We start from the raw sequence: 13145 nt of genomic DNA on the forward strand, positions 1-13145 counted from the left end.
ATGACTTTTTTAGATAGCTGAGGGAGAGAGAGATGAGACATGACATTCAACAGAGGCCTGAGGCCCAAAGCCACCTTATAAGTTTTTATTGAAGTAATATATCCTTAAAGTAGATATAGGTGTGGCCTTTTACCCCATCAGGCTTAATTTGTACTCCCCCCAATCTTAGATACAGTATTGTACTTCAACATGGATTAACAGAGCAGGTTATTGCATTAAAGGGGCATTCCACCATTTTTCAACATCAAGATCAGTTTATTCGTCATAGTTGCGTACAAATTAACCCGTGAAACAACCCTGTCTCCTACAAAATTACATTCCCATACAACTAAACTGCATTGTCATTTACCTTTCGAGGGAAACATATTTTCTCCCGGATTACGATCGCAGTTTTAAACACATGGTAAATGGATAACGAATGCCTCTCACACTTCCCCCAAAATAAACCAATCTGTGACTTATACGTGTTTTTGTATCAATGGGTCTACTGTGACCATAGTGTTAGGCCAAAAGACAATGAACATTGTCTCAGTTATGACGTAATAGTTTGACCAGACAGTGAACCAATGATAAAGCAACTGGCTGCCTCAGATTTGATTTGTCAATTTACAAAAGTGCTTTATTTTGAAATGTCAGAGATAAGAGAATGGATAAGGCATGTATTCAATCACAGTGGAGCTTTTAATTTGAAACAGCAGACGTTCAGTGTGTTCTTTAACGGGCTAATTCAATCTGAACTGAGCGTCTGAAATTTAAGTGTTGTCATGAGATTCATCGAGAACAGTCTGACACACACACACACACACACACACACACACACACACACCTGCCAGAACAATTGCTCCCATGACAACCTGGCAACCAAGAGGGCTTTGAAGCACAGGTCAGTAGTTGTGTGTGTGTGTGTGTGTGTGTGTGTGTGTGTGTGTCTTAACATCAGTGCAACCAACAGTTTCTTTCTCTTTCGGCGTCTTTTTTCTTTGCTCCACTCTTTTCATCCCTTTATCTTTTCCTTCCTGTTTTGCATATAGGAAACTGTTCTCATCTCTCTGCCCTCAGGTGAAATAAAAAAGTGAGAGAATGTCGAAGAAATCAGGAAAAGCAATAACGAGTGTTTTTCAAGAAAGGGAGCGAGGAAGGGGGAGGAAGGAGTGTGAGAAATATGAGCGAGAGAGGTAGAGAGATAGAGAGGGAGAGAGAGAGTCTTTGATCTCTCTCCTGGTGGGAGTTGGTCTTGGCATGCAGCCAGAAAACCCCACGGCGCTCACACACACACACACACAACAGACGCACACACATATTTAGGTCTAGCTGGCCTGCTCCAGGGCTTTGTTGATTATTTCTGCTGGGAGGATCAAAGACGTCGAACCCCCTCCTCCATCCTCCATCCATCCATCCATCCATCCATCCTTCTCGTATCTGTCTGTTCACCAGTCCATCTGTCCAGGCATTCATCAGCCACTCCATCCATTCTTCTATCAGATAGATAGACGGATAGAAACCTATTGTGTTCAATGCAACCAAATAAGATACTAAAACTCTACTTTACTCTCCTTACAGTAACTAATTTCAGCAAAAACAAATGGCAGATGGATTTTGGATCTCCTGGTTTTTGGTGAATTCAGGGTGTCAGTTGTCAGGATGGCCGAGCAGTCTAAGGCGCCAGACTCAAGGGTTGTACTAACTAATATCTTCTCTGATCCATGTTGCAGGACTGAAGGCAACCCTTTAGCACCATAGTCCAAAGTAGAAAATACCATCGCACATGGGGGGCGACGAATTAACGACCCAATATTCTGTTAAAGTAGCTCGGCTAGCTCAGTCGGTAGAGCATGAGACTCTTAATCTCAGGGTCGTGGGTTCGAGCCCCACGTTGGGTGTTGGTGTTTTAGACTAGGTCTTTGCTTGAAGTATAAGTGTTCCCGTATACCCACGACTGGGGAGTGTTCCAGACTTACTCTAGATTGAAACTCTGAAAAGGAAATGTTCTCGGTTGTTTGGTAAGTCAACAACAATAATTGCGGATGACACAAGAGTGTTCAGAAAAGTCTCAGATCCCAGTATCTTTCAGAGTGACCATAATGGGTGATTTTATACATTTTCCAAGTCTCCTTTGAGTCTGTAAGCCCATAGGTTTTGTTTACATGTAAGTTGTGAACTCCAGACTGGATTCAGGGTTTCAGTCGTCAGGATGGCCGAGTAGTCTAAGGCGCCAGACTCAAGGACTAACTCTTCCTGATCAAAGGGACTTCTGGTCTCCGAATGGAGGCGTGGGTTCAAATCCCACTCCTGACAAAGACTTTTACTTGCAGGTTTCATCCCTGTGTGTCCTCAAGCAACTCCAATAACTGCAGCCAACCTTGGCCTCTGATGGAGATTCCTTTCCTCCACTGGTTGTCAGTTGCGCAGGCAAATCCGTCCCTCCCTGCAGGGAGAGAGTGCGCACTGCATAGCGGCGAGGTCCGGGCGAGGGGTCCTGTAAAACTCCCATCACATGGTGGTGCATCACATAATGCTGAGATGTAGCCCAGCTAGCTCAGTCGGTAGAGCATGAGACTCTTAATCTCAGGGTCGTGGGTTCGAGCCCCACGTTGGGCGATGGTGCTTTTAAAAGCGTGATTCAACACGGGGTTAGAACTAAAGTCCTAGAGCTTTAACTATACTAACTTGGCCACTGTTGAACAGATTGTAAGAACAGTTCACAAATAATTTGAAGGGTCCTCACACACTACTGTTTGTCACCCACAATTGTCTCTGGTTTCTGCACCGTGCACAGCGGTTTTCTTGATGACAACAGAGACGAGTGAAGACCGCCACAGACGTCCCATGCATTCCATGAATATGGTTGATCATATAATGCCATACAGTCTCTTCCCAACATGCCATTACATGATGCAAAAGACATGCTTGGCAGTCCGGCTACCAGTCAGCTGTTACTAAGAGTCTGTAGTTGAGCATTGTGCAACTCCAGAATTTTTACCTGATGACAAAGCATGCTGCAAATATCTTCTTTTCATAATGCTTAAACTTGGATTTTGTGGCCCGGCTAGCTCAGTCGGTAGAGCATGAGACTCTTAATCTCAGGGTCGTGGGTTCGAGCCCCACGTTGGGCGTCAGTGCTTTTAAAAAGCGATTCAGACACTAGGATGGAAGTCTGAATCCTTGAGCTAGGGGGGTGGGGAGCGCAGAGTGACGTCAACAGGTTCAAGCCCCGCGTTGGTGTTTTAGACTAGGACTTTGCTTGAGGTATACGTGTTACCGGATACCTCAACTGGGGAGTGTTCCAGACCTACTCTAGATTGAAACTCTGAAAAGGAAATATTCCCAGTTGTTTGGTCAGACAACAACAATAACTGCAGATGTTCAGGAAAGTCTCAGTTCCCAGTATCCTTTCAGAGTGACCCTCAAAGAACAATGGTATAAGCAATATTAGTGAAATAACTGCAATTTGATGCCACTTTTAAAGCTGACAATGATAAATAGCTTAATGGGTGATGTTATACATTTTCCAAGTCTCCTGTGAGTCTGTAAGCCCATAGGTTTTGTTTACATGTAAGTTGTGAACTCCAGACTGGATTCAGGGTTTCAGTCGTCAGGATGGCCGAGTGGTCTAAGGCGCCAGACTCAAGGTCTAACTCCTTCCCAATCAAAGGGACTTCTGGTCTCCGCATGGAGGCGTGGGTTCAAATTCCACTCCTGACAAATATTTTTACCTACAGGTTTCATCCCTGTGTGTCCTCGAGCAACTACAATAACTGCAGCCAACCTTGGCCTCTGATGGAGATTCCTTTGACGATTTGCAACTGGCTTTATATGATTGCAGTATGAGTGACAGACCCCTGATGCGCTGGTTGTCAGTTGCCCCGTCATTCCCGTCCTTCCCTGCAGGGAGAGATGGCAAACTGCGTAGCGAGAACTCCATGGCCCCGGGCAGAAGCGAGGTCCGGGTGAGGCGTCCTGTAAAACTCACAGTTGGGCTTTTCCAAGCTGACCTAGAGCCAGTCATGGCGCATCGGATGATGCGCCCGGCGAGGGCCAACCCACCAGTCATGCAGCAGTCGTGCAGACAGCTGCAGGCACTCAAGAAAATGGGACAGGGCTGTAGAGTGCCCCTCCCTACTTGAGGCTCACATGTTGTGGTCACATGATGCTTGTTTTTTTAGCCCGGCTAGCTCAGTCGGTAGAGCATGAGACTCTTAATCTCAGGGTCGTGGGTTCGAGCCCCACGTTGGGCGATGGTGCTTTTAAAAGCGTGATTCAACACAGGGTTAGAACTAAAGTCCTAGAGCTTCAACTATACTAACTACAGCCGACCTTTGCCACTGTTGAACAGAGTGTAGCAACAGTTCACAAATAATTCAAAGGTCCCTCACACACTACTGTTTGACGCCCACAATTGTCTGTAGTTTCTGCAGCGTGCACAGCGGTTTTCATGATGACAACAGAGACAATAGTGAAGACTGAGGCGCCAGACTCAAGGTCTAATTCCTTCCTGATCAAAGGGACTTCTGGTCTCCGAATGGAGGCGTGGGTTCAAATCCCACTCCTGACAAAGATTTTTACCTACAGGTTTCATCCGTGTGTTCTCGAGCAACTACAATAACTGCAGCCAACCTTGGCCTCTGATGGAGATTACTTTGCCGATTTGCAACTGGCTTTGTATGATTGCAGTATTGTCGGTTGCGCCGGCAATCCCGTCCCTCCCTGCAGGGAGAGATGGCACACTGCGTAGCTAGAACTCCATGGCCCCGGGCAGCGGCAAGGTCTGGGCGAGGGGTCCTGTTAAACTCACAGTTGGGCTTTTCCAAGCTGACCTAGAGCCAGTCATGGCACATCAGACGATGCGCCCGGCGAGAGCCAACCCACCAGTCGTGCAGACAGCTGCAGACACTCAAGAAAATGGGACAGGGCTGTAAAGTGGCCCCCCTACTTCAGACGCCCATGTGGTGCATCACATGATGCTGGGTTTGTAGCCCGGCTAGCTCAGTCGGTAGAGCATGAGACTCTTAATCTCAGGGTCGTGGGTTCGAGCCCCACGTTGGGCGGTAGTGCTTTTAAAAGGGTGGTTTAACACGGGGGTAGAACCGAAGTCCTCGAGCTTCAACTATACTAACTGCAGCCGACCTTGGCCACTGTTGAACAGAGTGTAGCAACAGTTCACAAATAATTCAAAGGGCCCTCACACACTACTGTTTGTCGCCCACAATTGTCTCTGGTTTCTGCAGCGTGCACAGCGGTTTTCTTGATGACAACAGAGACAATAGTGAAGACCCGCCACAGACTGGGTGTCGTCCCATGCATACCATGAATATGGTTGATCATATAATGCCATACAGTCTCTTCCCAACATGCCATTACATGATGCAAAAGACATGCTTGGCAGTCCGGCTACCAGTCAGCTGTTACTAAGAGTCTGTAGCTGAGCATTTTGCAACTCCAGAATTTTTACCTGATGACAAAGCATGCTGAAAATATCTTCTTTTCATAATGCTTAAAATTGGATTTTGTGGCCCGGCTAGCTCAGTCGGTAGAGCATGAGACTCTTAATCTCAGGGTCGTGGGTTCGAGCCCCACGTTGGGCGTCAGTGCTTTTAAAAAGCGATTCAGACACTAGGATGGAAGTCTGAATCCTTGAGCTACTTTACAAGAGTGTCTTGACACTTGACTTGACTTCTGATAAGAGGATTCCTCTGAGAACATCATTTCAAAGTGCCCTACAACCCAATCAGCCATCACCGACAGTCTATGGCCGACCATTGCCTGCAGTTTTTAGAGTCCATTTTTTCAGAGAGAGCTAATTAGAAAAGCCCTGCAGTCAACACAGCTTCCAGTGGGCTTGAGAAAATCACTGACAGTTTGTGCTTATTACACTGGCTACTTCTACTTCACTTCATCAATATGCCTCTGCAAAGATGTTTCTTTATCAAATTGTGTTTGAGTATATTTGTCTACTTGAGGACAAACGAATGGACTTTAATACTGTTAGTTATTGGAAGCTCATTTCAGGTTTTGGCCTGGATTTGATCTCTGTGTTGTCTGTGTAATCCTGTTTATCCAGTGTGTGTGTGTGTGTGTGTGTGTGTGTGTGTGTGTGTGTGTGTGTGTGTGTGCGTGCGTGCGTGCGTGCTTGCGTGTGTGTGTGTGCATAGTGGGGAGTTTGTAGCTGTGGATGGGGCACAGAGTGACGTCAACAGCTGCCATCAGCGAGGTCAGGGCCCTGTGTATGTATGTTTGTGTGAGAGACAGTCTGGAGACACAGTAACATCTTCAGCTGTTGCTTGAGTTGTAAAAGAGTCATTGTCACTCACTCAGTGCTTTCTGGCTTCCTATCTTTCTTTGTCCTTCATTTCTCAGACTTTTTTTCAATCCTGTTCTCTTAAACTCCCAAACGTCAGACCCTCAGCCTCTTATTCTTGAATTTATCCAAGCTCCTAAAAACGTCCTCTTCCTTTTCCTCCTGCAACAATCACACCAGTCCGTAGCTGAACTGACTGAATCAGCTGCTTATGAATTCTGTCTGTCTCTCTTTCTTTGAGCCGTGGAGCCTGAAGGTCTAACCTCCAGTTGAACTCCCATAGCCATAGCTTTGTGTGTGCGTGTGTGTGTGTGTGTGTGTGTGTGTGTGTGTGTGTGTGTGTGTGTGTGTGTGTGTGTGTGTGTATGTGTGTGTGTATCAGGGCTGTGAACCCTCACCTCTGCCCCTCAGTGCATACCTGTCTGAACTTACAGCTCAACTCCCACCGAATACTAAACTGAGTATTTTCTATCTATCTATCTATCTATCTATATATATATCTATCTATCTAACTATCTATCTATCTACAGTATTTATCTATCTATCTATCTATCTATCTATCTATCTATATTTTTCTCTCTCACTTCGTTCTCTTTTCTCTCTCTGAGGCCCCAGTGCCTAAGGCCGGATGTATGGGTCATTAAAGGAGCTCTGTGTGTGTGTGTGTGTGTGTGTGTGTGTGTGTGTGTGTGTGTGTGCACTTCATACTAAAAACGAGGGCATTGGCCATTCCTCCACTGTCTAAAAAGGAAATACCAAATTACTGAGGGCCTCTCTCTCTCTCTCTCTCTCTCTCTCTCTCTCTCGCTCTCTCTCTCTCTCTCTCTCTCTCTCTCTCTATACTCATCAATGTTTCATACAATCTTTTTGGCAGTTTTGTCAAATAAGGCAAAAAAGAAATCTTCAGTTCTTACATGAAAAGTCAAACTGTTGCATTAACATTAAATTTCCTTCATTCTGTATTCTCTCTGTTCTGTTATTTTATTACTGTAAAAACATCAATCTCCTATTTAAACAGAAAGTTGACAGTGCAGTGACATTTCTTTTGTATGAACACTCAATACAGCATAGTATTGCGATATTTTGCGTGGTAATATTGTATCGATACACAGACGTCGTCAAGTATCGATGTTTGATTATATAAACTATTAAACTCTTAACAATCCGACGGCTTGCCGGTGGGCCTGGCCGCTACTCTGTCTTTCAGAGGTTGTAGCGGGCTCAGTCTTACTGTAAAGCTAGAGTGAAGATATTGGTATCCTATGAAACTAGAAAACCTAAGGAATCGATTGTGACCACCAAACATGTCATGTTAGCTTATCGGGAAGAAATAATGCTCCAAAGTTCAGCTAAATTTTACGAGGAAAAACTGGCATGGCCATTTTCAAAGGGGTCACTTGACCTCTGACCTCAAGATATGTGAATGAAAACTTTGAGATGAACAGAGAGAGAACTGATGTTGACAAACTGCATAATTTGTAGTTAAAAAAAGGTAATAAAATACAATATATCTAATCGCAATACTCAGAAAAATGTTTAAAATCACAATAATAGCGTATTGTGACTTAAGTATCGTGATAATATAATATCATGGAGCATCTGGTGATTCCCATTCCTAATGAACACATGTTGATATGAATCAAATGGTTACAGCTTGTATGCAAATATATGTAAACATATAATGTTTGTGAATAACACATATTGTGTATATGAGCTTCATACATTTACATGTATGGTGTATAAACTCTTATCAACATGGCAGTGTAGAAATATCCTTGCCTTATGCAAATGTATGTATATTTGTTTTTATTGGAAATCAATTAACAACACAAAACAATGACAAATATTGTCCAGAAACCCTCACACGTACTGTGTTTAGCATAAAAAATATACTCAAATCATAACATTGCAAACTGAAGCCCAACAGGCAACAACATCTGTCAGTGTGTCAGTGTGCTGACTTGACTATGACTTGCCCCAAAACTGCATGTGATTATTATAAAGCGGGCATGTCTGTAAAGAGGAGATTCGTGGGTACCCATAGAAACTATTTTCATTCACATATCTTGAGGTCAGAGGTCAAGGGACCCCTTTGAAAATGGCCATGACCGTTTTTCCTCGCCAAAATTTAGCATAAATTTGGCTAGTGTGACATGGTACCAATGGATTCCTTAGGTTTTGTAGTGTCATATGATATCAGTATCTTCACTCTAGCTTTAAAACTGAGCCCGCTACAACTTTCAAAAAATTAATTGCGTTAATGATTTAAAGAAATTAGTGGCGTTAAAACGAATTTGTCATAGATTTTAAAAATCTCTTGAGCTCTACCGGAGGGATGAACATTATTATTCCCTCATTTGGTCACCTCATAGGTGTTCAGTTGGGTTGAGATCTGGTGACTGTGAAGGCCACAGCATCTGATTCAAATTACACATTATGTTGATGTTTGGCTGCCTTATTAGTCAAACATCTGATTATGATACATGTTGCTTTATATTGGATTTCTTCTTTTTCTTCCATGTTGTTTCCAGTCCTTTTTGTGAGACGGTCACTACCTAAAATAGAAATGTTTTACAGTGAGCGTCTGTATGCTGTAGTTGAAAATGTTACAGTTTTTTGTTCCCACAAGAGTCGCGATGAAAGATTTACAGAAATCTTACAAGATCCTGAGCTGGAAAATTCCCAGAATGTCTCACACGGAGAGTTTCCTCCATAGCTGCCTGCTGTTCCCATAAAATACTAAAACAAAGGATGTCAGAAAGGAGCTGGAGACCATCTTTCTTTTCCTTATTCTTGCTTTTTAGATTGTCTAGTTTGTAACACTATTGTGAGAACAGTTTAAAATGAAGATACCAGCACTGATAATTCTGCCAATTTATATATTAAGTCATAAAGAGGTACTTGTAATCTTTAAGGAGCAAACTTGTAGCACCAAATGACCAAGATGAGCAGCAGAGATGTATCATCAGACATCACTAAATTTAGATTGAGATGATAGAAGAAATAAATGAAGGGAGCAAAAAAGAAAAGTGTTAAAAGATAGAGAAGAAGGGCTGAAGGCGAGAGGCTGATATAGAAAGGAGCCAGGAAGAGACAGCAAGCAAGCAGAGAAGAAAAAAAAACTCTGTGTGTGTGTGTGTGTGTGTGTGTGTGTGTGTGTGTGTGTGTGTGTGTGTGTGTGTGTGTGTGTGTATGTGTGTGTGCTGGAGGTGTGCCAGGGAGCCTGCCAGCCAGCAAGGCTGAGCTGCAGGGCCCCTGCTGGGGGTGGAGGGTTCAGGCGAGCCCCCTGCCTCCACCGGCCTACTAGAGCATGCTGGGAAAGAGAGAGGGGAGGAGGGAGAGGGGGAAGGGAGAGAGAGAGAGAGAGAGAGAGAGAGAGAGACCCCAAGAGGGGAAAAGGAAGAGAAGAAGGGATAGAGGGAAAGAGGTGGAGACAGACAGACAGCCATGGGCGAAAGAGGAGGAGGAGGAGGAGGAGGTGATGTTGATGTAGGAAGAGAGGTAGAGGAGGTAAACCCAGAGCTGGAATGTGAGAGGAATGCAGGGAATGGAGGAGTTTTCCTCTGGCTGGAAAGAGAAGGAGAGAGGTGGAGGAGGAAGGGTGGGAGATCCTTGAGACCTAAGGCGCTGCAAAACTCTCCTCTAATTTATTCCCTCCCTCCCTCCCTCCCTCCTTCACTTTAACTCCTCCTCTGTAGACACTCAACACATCCAGATGTGTTAAGGGACTTTTTCACCAGGCACTCAGCTCTGTTACAGATATGAAAACGACCGATCGGTTTCTATCTGGGCCATTATTGTAGCAGAACTATTTGTAAATGTGCGTGGAAAGTTGTGTAACTGTATCTCAATCTGTGTGTATTGAGATTTGTAAATGTGTAGACACATCTGTAAATGCGTACATAGATATTAACGGCTGAAAAGCCAATGTGTTTTGCTCCAAGAGCTGGAAATACAGACAAATCCTCAGTTACAACTCAGCAGGCCTCTCAGTTGACTTTTGCTACACTTCTGCCGTGCAGAGACCTTTCTGTTGAGTCATTTATCCACAGCACTCATCCACACAAATGTAAACCCAATGACAAGATGTGGCCTATTTCTTCATTTCAACGTTATTTAAGAGCACCGGTGAATGTCTTTTTCCACATGGTTTATTTTAAGCATATAGCCAGAGTGACTCAAGCAGCACTGATCAACAGTGGAAAAGTGCCAGTGTTGCGTTACGTAAAGTTTAACCAGGGCAAATATTAACGCAAAGATATTATATTGTTTCTTTTAATACAGTTTTAATACAATTTATTTTAATTTCTTTTATTCAGACTGCCTTTGTTTGTGTGTGTGTGTGTGTGTGTGTGTGCACATTGTGATCGTCTATTCCATGCTGTGTTCAGTTAAAAGAGTTTAAATCTTTAAATATGAATACAGAAGACAGAAGTGTGTGTGAATGTGTGTTTTCTGAATGGGTGGTCGATACTATAAGGTATGTAAAAACAGTGTGTGTCTGTGTTGTTGCTACATTTCTTTAGCTACCTCTCACACCTTCACATTTCTGCACATTCAACCTTAGATCTCTACATGTGCAACACATCAACATTTGCAATCTTGCCTCCACCCACTCACATTTCTCTGTTCTCTCCTCCTTTGACTCACTGTTCAGTGACTTGATTGACGGTTTATGACAAACAATATTTCCATGGAGAGATGTGGTGTTATAGTGCACACAAGGAGGTTAGATGAGGATATGATCTTTCAAACCTGCACGACCTGCAAAGGAATCATTTCTGTTTTAATTCAGTTGCTTTATTAAATCAGTTAATCCTCACTGAGAACAATTCTTCTTTCCAAGTGAGAATTGACAAGAACGAAAAACATTTATAATCAGACAGACAGATCATTTAATCAAATACAAAGTTTAGTTTGACTGTTCTTTCATTCTTGACCTCGGAAACAGCAGTTGAGAAAAAGTTCACTCACTCACTTGTTCCAGAGCTTTCAACCGAATCTTTCATCAGCAGATGGAGTTGTCATGGGGCTGTAGATGTTCAAACTTTCCATCCTCCTGAGCACTTTTACGGCTTCTCGTCCATGTTGGCTTAAAAGTTGAATTCGATAGAACTAGGGCTGTCGAAGTTAATGCGATAATAACACGTTAACGCAAATTTGTCTTAACGCCACTAATTTCTTTAACGCATTAACACAATTTGCGATTTGTAGGTTGTAGTGGGTTGTAGTGCTCATGTTTAAACCTAGAGTGAAGATACTGGCATCATATGAAACTATAGAACCTAAAGAATCCATTGGTACCAACTATGTCCTAGTAGCTTGTCACGAAGGAGGCTAAATAACGCTACAAACCTGCGCTACATTTTGGCGAGGAAAAACTGTCATGACCATTTTCAAAGGGGTCCCTTGAACTCTGACCTCAAGTTATGTGAATGAAAATGGGTTATATGGGTACCCACGAGTCTCCCCTTTACAGACATGTCCACTTCATGATAATCACATGCAGTTTGGGGCAAGTCATAGTCAAGTCAGCACACTGACACACTGACAGCTGTTGTTGCCTATGGGCTTCAGTTTGCGATGTTATAATTTGAGCATATTTTTGTTATGCTAAATGCAGTACCCGTGAGGGTTTCTGGACAATATTTGTCATTGTTTTGTGTTCTTAATTGATTTCATAATAAATATATACATACATTTGCATAAAAGAAGCATATTTGCCCACTTCCATGTTGATAAGAGTATTAAATACTTGACAAATCTCCCTTTAAGGTACATTTTGAACAGATGGAAAACTTGTGAATAATTTGTTATTAATCATGATTAATCATGGACAACCATGTGATTAATTGCGATCAAATATTTTAATCGTTTGACAGCCCTGGTAAATACCAATAATTTTTTTTGTGAACTAAACAGCTTTTTTATTTCACTGACAGTTATATGTATTAAAAATAAAATCAACCTTAACCCTCAAGTTAAATTCATTATTTCCGTGGACTTAAAATCATTGTTTTATTCGATGGCCTTGCTGCCCCAGCATTTGGCCTTTGTACCGTCAGAAAATTGCCATCACCAAAGGCCAAGTGGCCTTGCCCCTAAAATGATGAAACTCCAGGCCCGTTCCTCAGTATACAAATGTAATTTATTCAAAGACAGTTAATTGAGTTTATATTCAAATCATACTGCTAAAGGATAAACTAGTTGGCTTGAAAACATGTAATCACTATTTTCAGGCTCTTTCTCTAATCTGTCTGCATGGTTACATGTACTGAAACATACATTATGCAAAATGTGTACTCTTTGACAATACTTTTATTGTTGAAATACCATTAACTGATGATCTTATACTATAGTAAGACATAATCCACAATAACATAGGGGTTGTAATCAATCTTTAAGGAATGTTTTTTAGCTTTTTCCTATTTTCTCTCCCATTGTATCTCTTCGTATCTGTATTTTCCTCTCTCTCTCTCTTGTTCTTTTCTGTTCATGTATTGGCATGACTGCGGAGCAGTATTGCCAAAGCTTCTGAACACAGCGGGAAATCTCTGTCTCTTCCTCTTCCTCGCTCTCTGGGGGATTGGTGAAACATTCTCTTATTTGTCCTTTTTTATCTGCGTATGTATGTTGTGTGTGTGTTTTTATATGTGTGCCTGCGCAGCACTGCACCCTCCCTCCCCACCTCCATGTCTCAAATCTCTGTCTCTCTCATCCTGACAATAATCCTTTTATTAGAAGAAAAAGGGTGCAGGGATGGAGGGAAGGAAGGGAGGGAGGAGGGTGAGGAAAAAAAACGTGGGAGAAAGAGGAGGAGTGGAATGAGATAATGAGCAAGAGGATATAA

At 42.8% G+C, this 13145-nt stretch overlaps 1 protein-coding gene and 8 non-coding genes across 12 annotated transcripts in view; all 9 read left to right on the forward strand.

Annotated features, from left to right (window-relative positions):
- The window catches only part of wnt5b (wingless-type MMTV integration site family, member 5b), a 103994-nt gene that overhangs the window by 26067 nt on the left and 64782 nt on the right, over window positions 1-13145 (forward strand). The window lies entirely within an intron of this gene.
- trnak-cuu lies at window positions 1808-1880 on the forward strand. Its single transcript has one exon. It is a non-coding gene; the product is annotated as a tRNA-Lys (tRNA).
- Window positions 2186-2295, forward strand: trnal-caa. Its single transcript has 2 exons — window positions 2186-2223; window positions 2250-2295. It is a non-coding gene; the product is annotated as a tRNA-Leu (tRNA).
- Window positions 2526-2598, forward strand: trnak-cuu. The gene has a single exon. It is a non-coding gene; the product is annotated as a tRNA-Lys (tRNA).
- Window positions 3041-3113, forward strand: trnak-cuu. The gene has a single exon. It is a non-coding gene; the product is annotated as a tRNA-Lys (tRNA).
- On the forward strand, window positions 3592-3702 carry trnal-caa. Its single transcript has 2 exons — window positions 3592-3629; window positions 3657-3702. It is a non-coding gene; the product is annotated as a tRNA-Leu (tRNA).
- On the forward strand, window positions 4163-4235 carry trnak-cuu. Its single transcript has one exon. It is a non-coding gene; the product is annotated as a tRNA-Lys (tRNA).
- trnak-cuu lies at window positions 4973-5045 on the forward strand. The gene has a single exon. It is a non-coding gene; the product is annotated as a tRNA-Lys (tRNA).
- On the forward strand, window positions 5510-5582 carry trnak-cuu. The gene has a single exon. It is a non-coding gene; the product is annotated as a tRNA-Lys (tRNA).

This window comes from Sebastes umbrosus, chromosome 23, assembly GCF_015220745.1.
Source record: "Sebastes umbrosus isolate fSebUmb1 chromosome 23, fSebUmb1.pri, whole genome shotgun sequence".
NCBI lineage: Eukaryota > Metazoa > Chordata > Actinopteri > Perciformes > Sebastidae > Sebastes > Sebastes umbrosus.